Raw genomic sequence first — 18,456 nt, forward strand, 5'->3', positions numbered from 1 at the left:
CCGTTCCACAGGACTACATCCAGCATCTCTACGATCGTCTCCATGGGAGAATAGCAGCCTGCATTGCTGCGAAAGGTGGATATACACTGTACTAGTGCCGACATTGTGCATGCTCTGTTGCCTGTGTCTATGTGCCTGTGGTTCTGTCAGTGTGATCATGTGATGTATCTGACCCCAGGAATGTGTCAATAAAGTTTCCCCTTCCTGGGACAATGAATTCACGGTGTTCTTATTTCAATTTCCAGGAGTGTATATTGGAGAAATCAGTATATTTCTTGATTTGTTTTACAAATTGAGAAGTCTCTCCGCGATGCACAGCGACATTCTTGTAGTCTCTCCCTGTAGTTTGCTGAGTTCTTTTGATGCAACTCTCACCCATACGGAGCAAACCCATGACGGTTGGTGTAGCTCTTTTTTGGATCATTTCTACCTCTTCGGTTAATCCAACCAGACTGACGGACAACGTTCTAGAACTGATAAAACGAGGGTCTTGTTGTTGTTGTTGTGGTCTTCAGTCCAGATACTGGTTTGATGCAGCTCTCCATGCTACTCTATCCTGTGCAAGGTTCTTCATCCCCCAGTACCTACTGCAACCTACATCCATCTGAATCTGTTTAGTGTATTCATCTCTTGGTCTCCCTCTGCGAGTTTTACCCTCCACGCTGCCCTCCAATACTAAATTAGTGATCCCTTGATGCCTCAGAATATGCCCTACCAACAGATCCCTTCTTCTAGTCAAGTTGTGCCAGAAATTTCTATTCTCTCCAATTCTATTCAATACCTCCTCATTAGTTATGTGATCTACCCATCTAATCTTCAGCATTCTTCTGTAGCACCACATTTCGAAAGCTTCTATTCTCTTCTTGTCCAAACTATTTATTGTCCATGTTTCACTTCCATACATGGCTACACTCCATACAAATACTTTCAGAAACGACTTCCTGACACTTAAATCTATACTCGATGTTAACAAATTTCTCTTCTTCAGAAACGCCTTCCTTGCCATTGCCAGTCTACATTTTATATCCTCTCTACTTCGACCATCATCAGTTATTTTGTTCCCCAAATAACAAAACTCCTTTACTACTTTAAGAGTCTCATTTCCTAATCTAATTCCTTCAGCATCACCAGAGTTAACTCGACTACATTCCATTATCCTCGTTCTGCTCTTGTTGATGTTCATCTTATACACTCCTGGAAATTGAAATAAGAACACCGTGAATTCATTGTCCCAGGAAGGGGAAACTTTATTGACACATTCCTGGGGTCAGATACATCACATGATCACACTGACAGAACCACAGGCACATAGACACAGGCAACAGAGCATGCACAATGTCGGCACTAGTACAGTGTATATCCACCTTTCGCAGCAATGCAGGCTGCTATTCTCCCATGGAGACGATCGTAGAGATGCTGGATGTAGTCCTGTGGAACGGCTTGCCATGCCATTTCCACCTGGCGCCTCAGTTGGACCAGCGTTCGTGCTGGACGTGCAGACCGCGTGAGACGACGCTTCATCCAGTCCCAAACATGCTCAATGGGGGACAGATCCGGAGATCTTGCTGGCCAGGGTAGTTGACTTACACCTTCTAGAGCACGTTGGGTGGCACGGGATACATGCGGACGTGCATTGTCCTGTTGGAACAGCAAGTTCCCTTGCCGGTCTAGGAATGGTAGAACGATGGGTTCGATGACGGTTTAGATGTACCGTGCACTATTCAGTGTCCCATCGACGATCACCAGTGGTGTACGGCCAGTGTAGGAGATCGCTCCCCACACCATGATGCCGAGTGTTGGCCCTGTGTGCCTCGGTCGTATGCAGACCTGATTGTGGCGCTCACCTGCACGGCGCCAAACACGCATACGACCATCATTGGCACCAAGGCAGAAGCGACTCTCATCGCTGAAGACGACACGTCTCCATTCGTCCCTCCATTCACGCCTGTCGCGACACCACTGGAGGCGGGCTGCACGATGTTGGGGCGTGAGCGGAAGACGGCCTAACGGTGTGCGGGACCGTAGCCCAGCTTCGTGGAGACGGTTGCGAATGGTCCTCGCCGATACCCCAGGAGCAACAGTGTCCCTAATTTGCTGGGAAGTGGCGGTGCGGTCCCCTACGGCACTGCGTAGGATCCTACGGTCTACGTCGCTGCGGTCCGGTCCCAGGTCGACGGGCACGTGCACCTTCCGCCGACCACTGGCGACAACATCGATGTACTGTGGAGACCTCACGCCCCACGTGTTGAGCAATTCGGCGGTACGTCCACCCGGCCTCCCGCATGCCCACTATACGCCCTCGCTCAAAGTCCGTCAACTGCACATACGGTTCACGTCCACGCTGTCGCGGCATGCTACCAGTGTTAAAGACTGCGATGGAGCTCCGTATGCCACGGCAAACTGGCTGACACTGACGGCGGCGGTGCACAAATGCTGCGCAGCTAGCGCCATTCGACGGCCAACACCGCGGTTCCTGGTGTGTCCGCTGTGCCGTGCGTGTGATCATTGCTTGTACAGCCCTCTCGTAGTGTCCGGAGCAAGTATGGTGGGTCTGACCACCACCACCTAAAGAGAAGGCCGCGGCGCGCTCTTGTGACGTCACGCAAAGCGGGCCGGGGTTGGCTTGGCGCTGCGCTTAACGAATCGAGACGCACGGCCTGCAAATCTTTGTCAAACGGTTTTACAGAACCTATTCCGTAAAAAATAATTAATTTCTGTAATACTTTTAGCCTTATATGGCAGCTTCATGAAGAAGTGCTAATCATTTCGATAATGGTCATAACTATTGTGGTATTTCACAGATGAGTATCAAATTTGAGAACGTTGCCATCAAAAATAGAGGTCACTATGAATTTGTGTTTGATGCATATTACACATTCTATTGCTGAGTATGAAATACAGATGAGGTTTTGAAATTTTCGTAAAACTTTGGATCAATATCTGCTTCCAATCTCGAAAAAATTGAGCATCTGCAGCAACTTCACTTCCGATCGCAACGCGCGGGAATGAAATATTCATAACGCCTGTCATATCTCGTAAACCGCTGGAGATAACGAAACGAGATCTTGGCAAATGATACCACGCAAAGAGGAGAGTACTTTGCCGAATGGTTAAAATAAGTAACTTTATCAATCGCGATATAGCAGAAACTACAGTTTATAATTCTTTTTTACCGGTAATGTAATTGCATAAGACTTATCAATAGCCAGCGAAAACGTACGAGTGCGGGATGTAAATAATATTGCTATATACATGATAAAATAAGGTACATTTGTGAAAAATGCACTGTGATAAAGTACTTTCTTTCTGGACCAGACAACTATTATTTACACTCACTTGAAAAATTCTGCACTAATACAGTATATAATATTAAATTCCTCTGCCTTCAGTATCCTAAATAAATATTGTGTAGCTGTTTATAGAGCTCCCTCAGGAAAGATGAGTACATTCCCCAAGCAAACAATCACTTTTAACTCACCTCACAAAAACAATTATGCGTTATTATTGTAATGTAAATTTTCTTTCCTGTAAAAATATGGCAGATTTTGAGCATAAGTCAACAGTGAAAATCTACAAACCTTCAGCAGACATTTGCAGCAGTTGGAATGAGACAATGTGTCAAGATAAAAATTTAACCTATTTCTAGATTAATTTGTTCCATTGTTTGACACATCGAAAAATAACACAGATATGCTTCATACAGAGAGATCGCTTTTTAAACATGAAAACAGCAGTTTCAACATTCGTTAGCACTCATGCTAACTAATGCGAGAGTGAAAAACAACACCCACTCACAAATAGAGAATAAAACGTATCGGTAATGCGTAACAAAATACGAACTGCAGAGAAATTTAAACACGAATAAAAAGTAACACGAGCCACAAATTTATATTTCGTTTTCAAAATCAAAATAAAGCCACTTGATAACGAATACTAGGCCTACTTACTGCGAACTTTTGCTCACAATTTTAGTCAAATGTATCCAAAATGCAAGATATTCCACCAGAAAAAATAACAATTGTACTAGGTATATAGTTTTTACATAGCTTCGTGTGCTCAGTGGGTTGGAAATTGTCCCGATGAATCGCTGAAAGACATTTCCAACGCAGATTCGCATCTTTCGGAAAGGAAAACAACATTACTTTCGGTCGAATTCCGTAATTCACACGACATCTTGGCACACAGCACTTTTAAACCATGTTCACAGTAGCTTCACTACACGCAAACACTGTAATCGCTAGTTTTAAGCACGAATATAGCACTCGATCCAACAAACGTGTAAATAAACAAACGCTTCGAAACACAACATGGTGGCCCGCTTGGAGTGACGTCACGACCTGCTATGAATTTCGCGCCGCGGCCTTGTCTCTAGGTGGTGGTGGTCTGACACACCGGTGTCAATGTGTTCTTTTTTCCATTTCCAGGAGTGTATTTGTTTGATATGTTATCTGTCATTAAGTGGCTGCTTGGTTGTCTTTTCCCTCTGCTATCCATATCTGTAGAGGATGTAGATGAAGATGAAATGGGAGATACGATACTGCGTGAAGAGTTTGACAGAGCACTGAAAGACCTGAGTCGAAACAAGGCCCCCGGAGTAGACAACATTCCATTGGAACTACTGACGGCCTTGGGAGAGCCAGTCCTGACAAAACTCTACCATCTGGTGAGCAAGATGTATGAAACAGGCGAAATACCTTCAGACTTCAAGAAGAATACAATAATTCCAATCCCAAAGAAAGCAGGTGTTGACAGATGTGAAAATTACCGAACAATCAGTTTAATAAGCCACAGATGCAAAATACTAACACGAATTCTTTACAGACGAATGGAAAAACTAGTAGAAGCCGACCTCGAGGAAGATCAGTTTGGATTCCGTAGAAATACTGGAACACGTGAGGCAATACTGACCTTGTGACTTATCTTAGAAGAAAGATTAAGGAAAGGCAAACCTACGTTTCTAGCATTTGTAGACTCAGAGAAAGCTTTTGACAATGTTGACTGGAATACTCTCTTTCAAATTCTAAAGGTGGCAGGGGTAAAATACAGGGAGAGAAAGGCTATTTACAATTTGTACAGAAACCAGATGGCAGTTATAGGAGTCGAGGGACATGAAAGGGAAGCAGTGGTTGGGAAGGGAGTAAGACAGGGTTGTAGCCTCTCCCCGATGTTATTCAATCTGTATATTGAGCAAGCGGTAAAGGAAACAAAAGAAAAATTTGGAGTAGGTATTAAAATCCATGGAGAAGAAATAAAAACTTTGAGGTTCGCCGATGACATTGTAATTCTGTCAGAGACAGCAAAGGACTTGGAAGAGCAGTTCAACGGAATGGATGGTGTCTTGAAGGGAGGATATAAGATGAACATAAACAAAACCAAAACGAGGATAATGGAATGTAGTCGAGTTAAGTCGGGTGATGTTGAGGGTATTAGATTAGGAAATGAGACACTTAAAGTAGTAAAGGAGTTTTGCTATTTGGGGAGCAAAATAACTGATGATGGTCGAAGTAGAGAGGATATAAAATGTAGACTGGCAATCGCAACGAAAGCGTTTCTGAAGAAGAGAAATTTGTTAACATCGAGTATGGATTTAAGTGTCAGGAAGTCATTTCTGAAAGTATTTGTATGGAGTGTAGCCATGTATGGAAGTGAAACATGGACGGTAAATAGTTTGGACAAGAAGAGAATAGAAGCTTTCGAAATGTGGTGCTACAGAAGAATGCTGAAGATTAGATGGGTAGACCACATAACTAATGAGGAAGTATTGAACAGGATTGGGGAGAAGAGAAGTTTGTGGCACAACTTGACCAGAAGAAGGGATCGGTTGGTAGGACATGTTCTGAGGCATCAAGGGATCACCAATTTAGTATTGGAGGGCAGCGTGGAGGGTAAAAATCGTAGGGGGAGACCAAGAGATGAATACACTAAGCAGATTCAGAAGGATGTAGGTTGCAGTAGGTACTGGGAGATGAAGAAGCTTGCACAGGATAGAGTAGCATGGAGAGCTGCATCAAACCAGTCTCAGGACTGAAGACCACAACAACAACAACATCGATATCTGCGTTTTTGATTCCGGGAAACTGCTATGGAGGAAGTGAGATCTTTGACCAGTTGTAACCTTTTGTGGTGGCGCGGAAGTAGGTGGTCGCGGGCAGATAGTGTGGTGGACACGGGAGGGCAGTGTGGCTCTCCAGCGCGAAGCAGGCGTGGTCGGTTGTACCGAGTCGCCACGAGATGTATGTCGGTTGTGTGTAACGAGCGGGTCGAGTTGACGGAAGAGGTCCCCGCGTGTAGGTTGTATACAGAGTCGCCCCACGAGTAGTTGCTGTTCATTTCGCCTTGGTGGGACGTTAACAAGATTCTTTAAGTCCTCCGTTCCACCACTGGAGTTTAAAAGCAGACACCTAACATGAAGGAGCGGTCACTACCCGTCAACGTTTCAGAGAAGACGTGAACTCCGGTGACAGAGCGTGTTGTCGCGTGACCGTGGCGTCTTGGGTACGCTGGCGACGCGTGCGCGATCAGATGTGTGGATCCTTGCCATCGGAGGTCGTGTACTGCCTGTTCGAGCATAATTGCAAGATTAAGTTCGTGGGAGGTCTACTCATTAAGTAATAATTTTGTGTAACCAGCGTCTCTTCTGCCTTGTGGCCTCCAGCGACCGGGTTTCCTGTCCCTGGCACCGGTGTAATTGAAGACAGTGATCTTTCCTCCTCTCGTTACTGTCCGATGGGAGGTCTACCTTTGGCAGTTTAATTGTTTCGCTATCCCGTCGTGGGTTATGGGTAAATTCATGCTTCTTGATGGTTGATCATGTGGTCGCTCACTCAGGACTGTGTGGTGTAATGTTTCCTTGCACGAGGTTAGCTCTAATTCTGTCAGCAAGTTAAGCCACCTTATAACAATTTGTCGCTGGCTAAAAGTCGGTGCAGTGACCAGCCGGAGAGTGGCAATTGTGTTTACGGGCGTGTTTAAATTGGTCAGTATTCTGTCTAGCCTGAGCATCCCTGAGTGGGTGATTTGTGGCCGCCTTACACGGGTCCGTCATATCTGTTATGTTCTAATGGTATTCCAGGACACTTTTGTTTAAAATTTTTTTTAAATTCCTCCAAGTTTGTAAATTCCTTTTATTGCCATTAATTGTGTGTTTGCTGAGACCTGTTTAATTTTTTTAATGGCGGTGTTGGTAGCTTCACTACCTCACCGTACTTTATTAACAAAGTTCTGTGTTTACTTTAGTAGCCTGTTTACTAATGTTCTTTAAATTTTTTTAAAATGTCGTATTGCTAGAAATTACTTTGATTGGCGTTAGCGGCGTGTTTTAAAGGTAGTTTATTGCAGTACTGCTAGCTTCTGTGTTTTTTAATTTTTTTTAACTGTTGTATTGCTATAAATTACTTGATTGCCGTTAGCGGCGTGTTTTAAAAGGTTGTTTACTGCCGTACTGCTAACTTCTCTGTTTTTTATTTTTTTTTAACTGTTGTATTGCTATAAATTACTTGATTGCCGTTAGCGGCGTGTTTAAAAGGCTGTTTATTGCCGCACTGCTAGTTTCTGTAAGATGCGAATAAAACATTTGTGAAAATCTCAACTCGACAGTAAACTACTAGAAATTTGGCCTCGTTTCCCAACTTGTGGTGTGGCTTGTTGTAACCGTAACCACTGTGTGTCTGATCGTAATATAATAGCATTCGGGTGAAGGTAAGACCGCAGAGGTCCCAAACTCGCTGCAGACACGGGGCACAGACCGAGCAGTCACACGCGTGAACTGTTCATTGCTCTCAGTCGTGCTGCAAACCGTGAAATGGAAGCTTAAAAAGAGGAGCAAACGGGTGTAGTGAGTTTCCTGACAGGGTAAGGAGTATGGGGAACGGAAATTCATCGAAGAATGGCACAAGTGTAGACAGAGCCCTGAATGTCCGTTCAAGGTTCAAGGCGTCGCACAAGTGATTCAGGGGAGGACGTACGTCGTTGGCCAATAGTTCACGGTCTGCAACACCACATCGCATCACCGATGTTCTGCGACTGGATGCCCTCACTATTAAGATCGGCGAGTTGCCGACTTTGTGCCTCATGGCCTTCAACCAGCACACAAAGCATCTACATCTACATCTACATTTATACTCCGCAAGCCACCAAACGGTTCCTGTTCCAGTCGCGTATGAGGAGGTATTGAACAGAATTGGGGAGAAGAGGACTTTGTGGCACAACTTGACAAGAAGAAGGGACCGGTTGGTAGGACATGTTCTGACGCATCAAGGGATCACAAATTTAGCATTGGAGGGTAAAAATCGTAGAGGGAGACCAAGAGATGAATACACTAAGCAGATTCAGAAGGATGTAGGTTGCAGTAAGTATTGGGAAATGAAGAAGCTTGCACAGGAAAGAGCAGCATGGAGAGCTGCATCAAACCAGTCTCAGGACTGAAGACAACAACAACAACAATGGTTCGCGGGAAGAACGACTGCCGAAAAGCCTCCGTACGCGCTCGAATCTCTCTAATTTTACATTCGTGATCTCCTCGGGAGGTATAAGTAGGGGGAAGCAATATATTCGATACCTCATCCAGAAACGCACCCTCTCGAAACCTGGACACAAGCTACACCGCGATGTAGAGCGCCTCTCTTGCAAATTCTGGCACTTGAGTTTGCTAAACATCCCCGTAACTCTTATCACGCTTACCAAATAACCCTGTGACGGAACGCGCCGCTCTTCTTTGAATCTTCTCTATCTCGTCTTTCAACCCGACCTGATACGGATCCCACACTGATGAGCAATACTCAAGTATAGGTCGAACGAGTGTTTTGCAAGCCACCTCCTTTCTTGATGGACTACATTTTCCAAGGACTCCTCCAATGAATCTCAACCTGGCACCAGCCTTACCAACAACTAATTTTATATTATCATTCCACTTCAAATCGTTCCGTACGCATACTCCCAGATATTTTACAGAAGTAACTGCTACCAGTGTTTGTTCCGCTATCATATGATCATACAATAAAGGATACTTCTTTCTATGTATTCGCAATACATTACATTTGTCTGTGTTAAAGGTCAGTTGCCACTCCCTGCACCAAGTGCCTATCGTCTGCAGATCTTCCTGCATTTCGCTGCAATTTTCTAATGCTGCAACTTATCTGTATACTACAGCATCATCCGCGAAAAGCTGCATGGAACTTCTGACACTATCTACTAGGTCATTTATATACATCGTGAAAAGCAATAGTCCCATAACACTCCCCTGTGGCACACCAGAGGTTACTTTAACGTCTGTAGACGTCTATCCATTGAGAACAGCATGCTGTGTTCTGTTAGCTAAAAACTCTGCAATCCAGCCACACAGCTGGTCTGATATTCCGTAAGCTCTTACTTTGTTTATCAGGTGACAGTGCGGAACTGTATCGAACGCCTTTCGGAAGTCAAGGAAAATGGCATCTACCTGGGAGCCTGTATCTAATATTTTCTGGGTCTCATGAACAAATAAAGCAAGTTGGGTCTCACACGATTGCTGTTTCCGGAATCCATGTTGATTCCTACAGAGTAGATTCTGGGTTTCCAGAAATGGAATGATACGCGAGCAAGAAACATGTTCTAAAATTCTACAACAGATCGATGTCAGAGATATAGGCCTATAGTTTTGCGCATCTGCTCGACGACCCTTCTTGAAAACTGGAACTACCTGTACTCTTTTTCCAATCATTTGGAACCTTCCGTTCCTCTAGAGACTTGCGGTACACGGCTGTTAGAAGGGGGGCAAGTTCTTTCGCGTACTCTGTGTAGAATCGAATTGGTATCCCGTCAGGTCCAGTGGACTTTCCTCCGTTGAGTGATTTCAGTTGCTTTTCTATTCATTGGACACTTATTTCGATGTCTACCATTTTTTCGTTTGTGCGAGGATTTAGTGAAGGAACTGCAGTGCGGTCTTCCTCTGTGAAACAGCTTTGGAAAAATGTGTAGTATTTCAGCTTTACGCGTGTCATCCTCTGTTTCAATGCCTTCATCACTTAGAACGCGAACCAAAACAACGAAGTCCCCTGTGCAAGTATCCATGGCCGCTGCCACCCAAAAAATCCAGGGCCGTTTATAACACGGTAACTCATAATTATCACTTTATTTAATTTTGCAATCTCGATATTATTATCTGAATACAAATGTAAGTCTTTTTTATTTTACTGTCAGTGGTCATTAATTGAAGGGAAGTAAGGTATATTTATGAAGAACTATTAAAACAGATATCGTTCAGGAATGTAGTAGACACCGTGGCAATGTCACTCATAGACCATAGACAACATAGACTGTGCATGACGCCATTTTACTGAAACCAACATCTAAGTCACGTGACTCGGGGCACGATGGCGAGTACGCATTTATAGTGCACAATTTATGACATTTTTGTTACAGGTCAAATGTTGTGCTGCTGTGCTTTTTACTAGATGCAGAAGAAAAGACCTTCACATATGCTCAGATTAGTCTTTTTTTGTATCCTACAGATTAGGTAAAGTGACGAAAATCTTAAGTGTAAGTGAATTACATTAAAATACTTGCAGAGATACATCGATCAATTGAAAGGATGGATGTTTGTGTTTGAATGTAAAACTTGATGAATGACTAAGCTTTTGAGAGGACATATCGTTAATATGTAGCCCACTTCACCAGTATAATCAACATTCTGTAACATATTACGCTTCCTATTTTGATATGGTTTCGGTATCTGTACGGGATTAAAAATCAGAAAACGTGTATGCTTATTTTGTGTAAATACCTGACATTATGCACATAAACGAATTTCCTTTCTTACAAAAGCTTACTGAAGGATTTTGATTTCACACATATTCTTGTGAAATCGTTAGAATACTAATGCTGCGTTCGGCATTGTTACTTTGTATTGCGCTCCTGTAGAAGCGGTGAACTACAAGAAGAACTGTCGTTAAAAGAACTGTCAATTCGTTTCAACGTGACCACATGTAAAAACTATAACCGCTGCTTTACAATCAGGAATTTCAGAGAAATTAGGTTACCTGCACTACTAAATTTGTAAGACTTGTACTACAGTTCGTTGAATTGTCAAAATCAGTGCTTGATCTCAGCTATAAATGAGAGAAACTGTCAGCTCCACACAGCGCTTAATGACAGGAACTCAGCTTTCTAACCCGAGTCACGTGACTTACATGCTGCTTTCAAGCGTTATCACGGCAGAGATAGTGACATGTTATATATGGTCTACGATATCACGGACATAGAGTAATGTGGAATCCATAGAGTAAATATCTCTGGAGTGAGCATTCACTTGCGCAGAACAGATTTTGTGTTGTCAACATACATTGCCGGCCTGGTCACGTGTTCTCGGGACGTCGTGTGTTTGTCCGTATAACGCCCCGTATATTAAGAATGTCACTACAACCCTAGTACAGACGGTTTCTTTTCGTAGGCGTCGTGGATTATTTATATATGGACATTGTAACGGTATTCGTTTGATACGGGGAATAAACCAGCTACGTAACTTTTAAGGGCAAATGATACTGCATTCTGCTTCTTTGCGATAGGTGTCACAGTTCAGAGGCACTCGATTTTTGGTAGTTTTCGGTATGATACGGCACTTTATAGTATTACAGAGCCTGACGTACATTTTCGCAGTGATAGTCTCGCAAAACGAGGCCGCGGTGGTCTAGCGGTTCTGGCGCTGCAGTCCGGAACCGCGGGACTGCTACGGTCGCAGGTTCGAATCCTGCCTCGGGCATGGGTGTGTGTGATGTCCTTAGGTTAGTTAGGTTTAAGTAGTTCTAAGTTCTAGGGGACTTATGACCTAAGATGTTGAGTCCCATAGTGCTCAGAGCCATTCGCAAAACGACTTGACAGTACGCTAGTACTTTTGCAAGTGCCCGAAAAACACCGAATTTGCCACACATTAGCGATTATATCCCTGCTAATTCGTCCTTTTTTCTGCTATTTCTGTGTATTTATTTTCTCGTTTTTACGACCTAAAGCACAATTTTTCTTACTGGTGACACTTTGAAGTATTTATTTAACGCATTTTACGTACTTGTTCACAGTTTATTATATAAATATTTCTCAGTGAAAGAAAGTAGTAAATATGATAACCACATGTTATATATACGAACCTGACAAATTTCGTTTTACAGGTGGTTTTCGTGTGGGTACTTTTGGTAGTAGGTGCTGTGGAAAACTAAAAATAGTTGGTATAGCATCTACCTTCAGCCACACACGTCCAAATTTTTCTCTGTCTAAACATTTCACTTCAAAGGGTTTTGAACATACTTTGGAATATTTTGTGGGGACAAAATTACTCCTCCTTATTTTCTGGAGCCACATCTTTACTCGTTGTTCATCCTTCGGGGAACTAAAATATAAATCACACATAATCATTCTCCATGTCCTAGACACACTTAACATGGTCTCCTACTGTAACGTTATAATAAACAAAAAGGTTTGGACACACATATTATACGAAGAGAATTACAGACTCGCACTCTATTGAATTTATGTATCTCCCGTCTTTCAAATTTATATACATAATCGACAAGTCACTTATAAATGCGTGGAGGTCAGTATTTGCTGAAACAACTAACCATTCCCTTACCTGTTCCACTAGCAAATTTACGAGAGGAATCAATTGTTTGTAAGCTTTTGTACGAGCTGTAATATCTGTTATATAGTCATAAAATCGTAGAAAAATAGGTCTACAGAATCAAGCCTTAATTATAATGTGTGTCGAAATTTTTAAACATATACAGTGGCCCTTACTAATATGATAAATATAATTAGAGCTACATGGCGTGTACCCATTAAAAGTTACTATCCCTCCTTTCACATATTTTTCTTTCCATCCATAGCAACAACAGTAATTCACCACCGCTATTACACTATCAACAAACGGTGAAAACACAACAAAAACTCTTGATATTATAAACTTCAAACTCTGCGGAAAGCACACACGCATAGCGAAGTCCCGAAAACACGTGACAATCCTGGTTTAATGTTGACAACATGCGCAGAACGCAATGCTCACTCCAGAGATATTTACTCTATGGTTGAATCCAAAGATATTGTTAAGAGTATGGGACTAACATCGTTGAGACGCGAGCGCGCATAGTGGGGCACGCGAGTTGCAAGCTTACAGTGGCCAAGAACAGAAGGAAAGTGGCTGTCCCAGTCTGCACGATTAACGGCCCTGTCTATGTGGTATCCTAAGAGCGACGAAGCGTTGTAAATTTACGAGCAAGCATATGTCTGGGTCACAATAGGCTACAAGTAATGAAGAAGAGGCGGTAAAATGAAGTACTGGCCAAAGTTAATACAAAGAGCTCGTTAACAAAGGAAGAGCAAACTGCCAATTATTGTTCTCATGAAATGCATTACATCGTGCCATTTGCATCAGACTAAGGCGGTGCCATTTAGCAGTGCAGTATTGTAAAACACCTGCCAGTATCGTAGACTGACATTATAGTATTTTTAGTTACACTATAAATATCATTCAATGTTGATGATTTTCCCCAGTCAACAACTGTCAGTAGGATCCTTTCCTGTCATCGTTAACACCGAGTGACACTTCATTAAAATACATATTATTTGACCTAAAGAAACTTGATTGCACTTGCCATTAAAACTAAATTTTTTTACTTGATGAAAAGAGAAACAGTAATAGGTAACTTGCCAGCAGCCATAAAAAGCTTAACAACCAATGAAATTCAGTTTAAGAGAAGTCTTAAGGATTTATTGGTGGCCAACTTCTCCTCCTTGATGTATTTCTCAGTAGAACCAACAGACTTTGTGTGTGTGTGTGTGTGTGTGTCTGTCTGTATAAGTACAATCTAACTTCTGCACCATTTCAGTGCCGTAATGTGTTGATTGTAAATAAGTATTATAGTAGTTCTGTTACTTGTTTATTACCTTATAAATAAAAAAAAACTTTTTTATTTTAAATTTAGTGCATTAGTATTAGTAAAATGATTCTTTCATATAGTGTTCATTAAAAAATGACGATCATTGCACTTGGGACCTGTGGAATGGTACATTAGCTTATTTGTTTGAGTTGTAAATATTTGTCATTTATAATTGTTTTTCTGACATGTTCTACACCCTGGAGGGCCTCCTCACTACGGATCAATTGGAATGAAAGTAAATCTAATCTAATCTAACTAAAGTCATTACTTCATTGTAGCACGTTAACTGAATTCTACAATTATTTGAAAAATAAGTTTAGTGCGTATTAAAAGTAACTCAAAAATGCTGGTACAGTGAACTAATTTATTATAATTAACTAAAACTGATTATATTTGATATGTCCCATAAATATGTTGCATGGTCTTGCCTCGCGTTGTTTCGGAGTAATCTAAATTGATTGCATCTATTTTGTGAAGCTCAGTTGTTATAAAATTTCGTATGGAGTACTGATTATTCGTAGGCATTGTTCCTCAAAACCTGAAAACGGTCAGTATTATGGTGAATGACGTTGCTCAATATACAGAGTGACTCACTAATATATCCACCTAGAATAACTCCGAAAATATGATAGGAGCTGAAAAGTTTGTGGGACAAAAGTTGGATGGGACAACGGTGGCCATAATATGACGTCATTTTTTTGTTGCTAGGTGGGGTCGCTTGAGAAGTATGAAGGTCAACTTCGTTTTTTTTTTAATGGGATGCCATAGTTTGGTTCTTATTTTCTGATAGCGACTATCGAGACGAATCCAACGTGTGAAACAGTAAGATCTTTGAAGGTCAACGAACGTCAAAAAGGTGGCATGAACGTCCATTTACAGAAGGTATTCTAAGTTACCATCATTGCTATGAATGCAGTGCTGCAATCTTCTTACCATGGATTGAGTGGTATTCCTTATCACTGCTCTGACAATTCCCTCTCGCATATCTTCAGGTGTAGTTGGGACATGTTTATAAACAATGTCTTTTACGAATCCTCACAAGAAAAAAAACCAGAGGCGTCAAGTCTGGCGAACAAGCCGGCGCGACTCATCTCCTCCGCGTCCAATCCAACGATTTGGGAACTGTGTCTGCAACTCATTTCTAGCCATCTGCGAAAAATGTGCCGGACACCCATCGTATTGATACCACATTCTGTTCCTTGTTGCTAAAGGTATTTCTTCCAATAACAGACCTAATGTTTCTTGCAGGAATGTGGTGTACTTCCTACCATTAAGATTTCCTTCGATAAAATTGGGGCCTACAATTTTGTCCTCCAGAATCACACACTCACCGGCCACGGTTTTTTGTATGCAACTTGCCGCAGCCAACAAGGATTTTCAGTTGCCCAATAATGCATGTTATGCAAATTAACATTTCCATGGTTCGTGAATGTAGCCTCGTCAGTAAATAAAATCAAATTAATAGATGTGTCATTCCTCTGAATCTGTAGTGAGCCCATCGGCAGAATTCAATGCGACGCATACAGTCCGTACCAGTTAAATCTCGGTGGAGACTGATATTGTAAAGACGATACTTATGGCGATGCAGAACACGAACAACACTACTCTGACTCCTGCCAGATTCCCTTGTGATTTGACGGGAACTAACACAAGGATCTCGAACCAATTGAGCCGGCCGGTGTGGCCGTGCGGTTAAAGGCGCTTCAGTCTGGAATCGCGTGACCGCTCCGGTCGCAGGTTCGAATCCTGCCTCGGGCATGGATGTGTGTGATGTCCTTAGGTTAGTTAGGTTTAAGTAGTTCTAAGTTCTAGGGGACTGATGACCGCAGATGTTAAGTCCCATAGTGCTCAGAGCCATTTGAACCATTTTTTCGAACCAATTTCCGTTTATTCTTTAGTAATAAAATCCAGTTGTTATCAGTTTATCATACTCTTATTTAAATATACGACCTGTAGGGTAAGTAAGTTGAGGATATCTTTCAGCGTATAAGTCTCTAGCTCTCACTGAATTTCGTTGGCATTCTCCGTAAATGAGAAGCATACCGACTTGTTCTTCGAAGGAATACATCATTCACATTCGCTTGATTGGACGATATTGTCTTACCGTTGCTATTACTATTGTATTGCGAAACCGTCGAATGGTGTTTACATGTCAATGGCACGTTAGACGGATACGCCGTATTCGGCGAATATTTACTATTTGCACGATATACGAAGCGGGGTGGCGCAGTGGTTAGACACTGGACTCGCATTCGGGAGGACGACGGTTCAATCCCGCGTCCGGCCATCCTGATTTAGGTTTTCCGTGATTTCCCTAAATCACTCCAGGCAAATGCTGGGATGGTTCCTCTCAAAGGGCACGGCCGACTTCCTTCCCCGTCCTTCCCTAATCTGATGAGACCGATGACCACGCTGTCTGGTCTCCTTCCCCAAACCAACCAACCAACCAACCAACCAACGATATACGAGAGAGAATTGTCAGAGCATGTGCTTCGATAAGTACCGCAGTGATAAGGAATACCTTTTAATCCATGATAAGAAGATTGCAGCACTGGACTGATGGCACTGGTCAACACTTCGAACAAGTTCTGTAAATGGACGTTCATACCACCTTTTTGACCTTCGTTGACGTTCAAAGAACTTACTTTTACACATCATTGGATTCGTCTCGATAGCCGCTATCAGAAATAAGTACCAAACTGTAGCATCCCATTAAAAAAAAAAAAAAACGAAGTTGACCTTCATATCTCTGAAGCGACCCCATCTAGCAACAAAAAACGAACGTCATATTATGGCCCCCGTTGTCCCATGCAACTTACGTCCCACAAACTTTTCAGCTCCTATCATCCTTTCGGAGTTATTATTGGTGGCAATAGTTAGTGACTCACCCTGTAAATAACATTACGTGCTGCTCGTAACAAATCAGTACTGATTTCTCACGACTCTAAAGCTTTCAATGCAGTAATAGTTAACTTTCAATCATGCCATTATCGTTCAATTTTCATTTGAGCTTCAATGTATGTATTTACCATTGCCACCTAAACGAATTTCAGTAATTGTTAGGTAATGTCATTTGCAACTAAACGTTCTTAAATTCATAACTAGCGACCATTAAAATTGCTACACCAAGGAGAAATGCAGATGATTAACGGGTATTCATTGGACAAATATATTATACTAGAACCGACATGTGATTACATTTTCACGCAGTTTCGGTGCATGGGTCCTGAGAAAACAGAACCCAGAACAACCACCTCTGGCCGTAATAACGGCCTTGATACGCCTGGGCATTGAGTCAAACACAGCTTGGATGGCGTGTACAGGTACAGCTAGCTGCCCATGCAGCTTCAACACGGCACCACAGTTCATCTCAAGAATAGTGACTGGGGTATTGTGACGAGCCAGTTTCTCGGCCACCATTGACCAGACGTTTTCAATTGGTGAGAGATCTGGAGAATGTGCTGGCCAGGGCAGCAGTCGAACATTTTCTGTATCCAGAAAGGCCCGTACAAGACCTGCAACATGAGGTCGTGCATTATCCTGCTGAAATGTAGGGTTTCGCAGGGATCGAATGAAAGGTAGAGCCACGGATCGTAACACATCTGAAATGTAACGTCCACTGTTCAAAGTGCCGTCAATGCGAAACAAGAGGTGACCGAGACGTGTAACCAATGGCACCCCATACCATCACGCCGGGTGATACGCCAGTATGACGATGACGAATACACGCTTCCAATGTGCGTTCACCGCGATGTCGGCACACACGGATGCGACCATCATGATGCTGTAAACAGAACCTGGATTCATCCGAAAAAATGACGTTTTGCCATTCGTGCACCCAGGTTCGTCGTTGAGTACACCATCACTGGCGCTCCTGTCTGTGATGCAGCGTCAAGGGTAACCGCAGCCATGGTCTCCGAGCTGATAGTCCATGCTGCTGCAAACGTCGTCGAACTGTTCGTGCAGATGGTTGTTGTCTTGCAAACGTCCCGATCGAGACGTGGCTGCACGATCCGTTACAGCCATGCGGATAAGATGTCTGTCATCTCGACTGCTAGTGATACGAGGCCGTTGGGATCCAGCAGGGCGTTCCGTATTACCCTCCCGGACCCACTGATTCCATATTCTGCTAACAATCATTGGATCTCGACCAACGCGAGCAGCAATCTCGCGGTACGATAAACCGCAATCGCGATAGGCTATAATCCGACCTTTATCAAAGTCGGAAACGTGATGGTTCGCATTTCTCCTCCTTACACGAGGCATCACAACAACGTTTCACCAGGCAACGCCGGTCAACTGCTGTTTGTGTATGAGAAATGGGTTGGAAACGATCCTAATGTCAGCACTTTGTAGGTGTCGCCACCGGCGGCAACCTTGTGTGAAAGCTCTGAAAAGCTAATCATTTGCATATCACAGCATCTTCTTCCTGTCGGTTAAATTTCGCGTCTGTAGCACGTCATCTTCGTGGTGTAGCAATTTTAATGGCCAGTAGTGTGTATTCTCAGGGTATATTCCCAATTTCATAGTAAGACGGAATCAGCCACATGTTTATTCT

The sequence above is a fragment of the Schistocerca cancellata genome, chromosome 3 (genome assembly GCF_023864275.1).
Source record: "Schistocerca cancellata isolate TAMUIC-IGC-003103 chromosome 3, iqSchCanc2.1, whole genome shotgun sequence".
Classification (NCBI taxonomy): domain Eukaryota; kingdom Metazoa; phylum Arthropoda; class Insecta; order Orthoptera; family Acrididae; genus Schistocerca; species Schistocerca cancellata.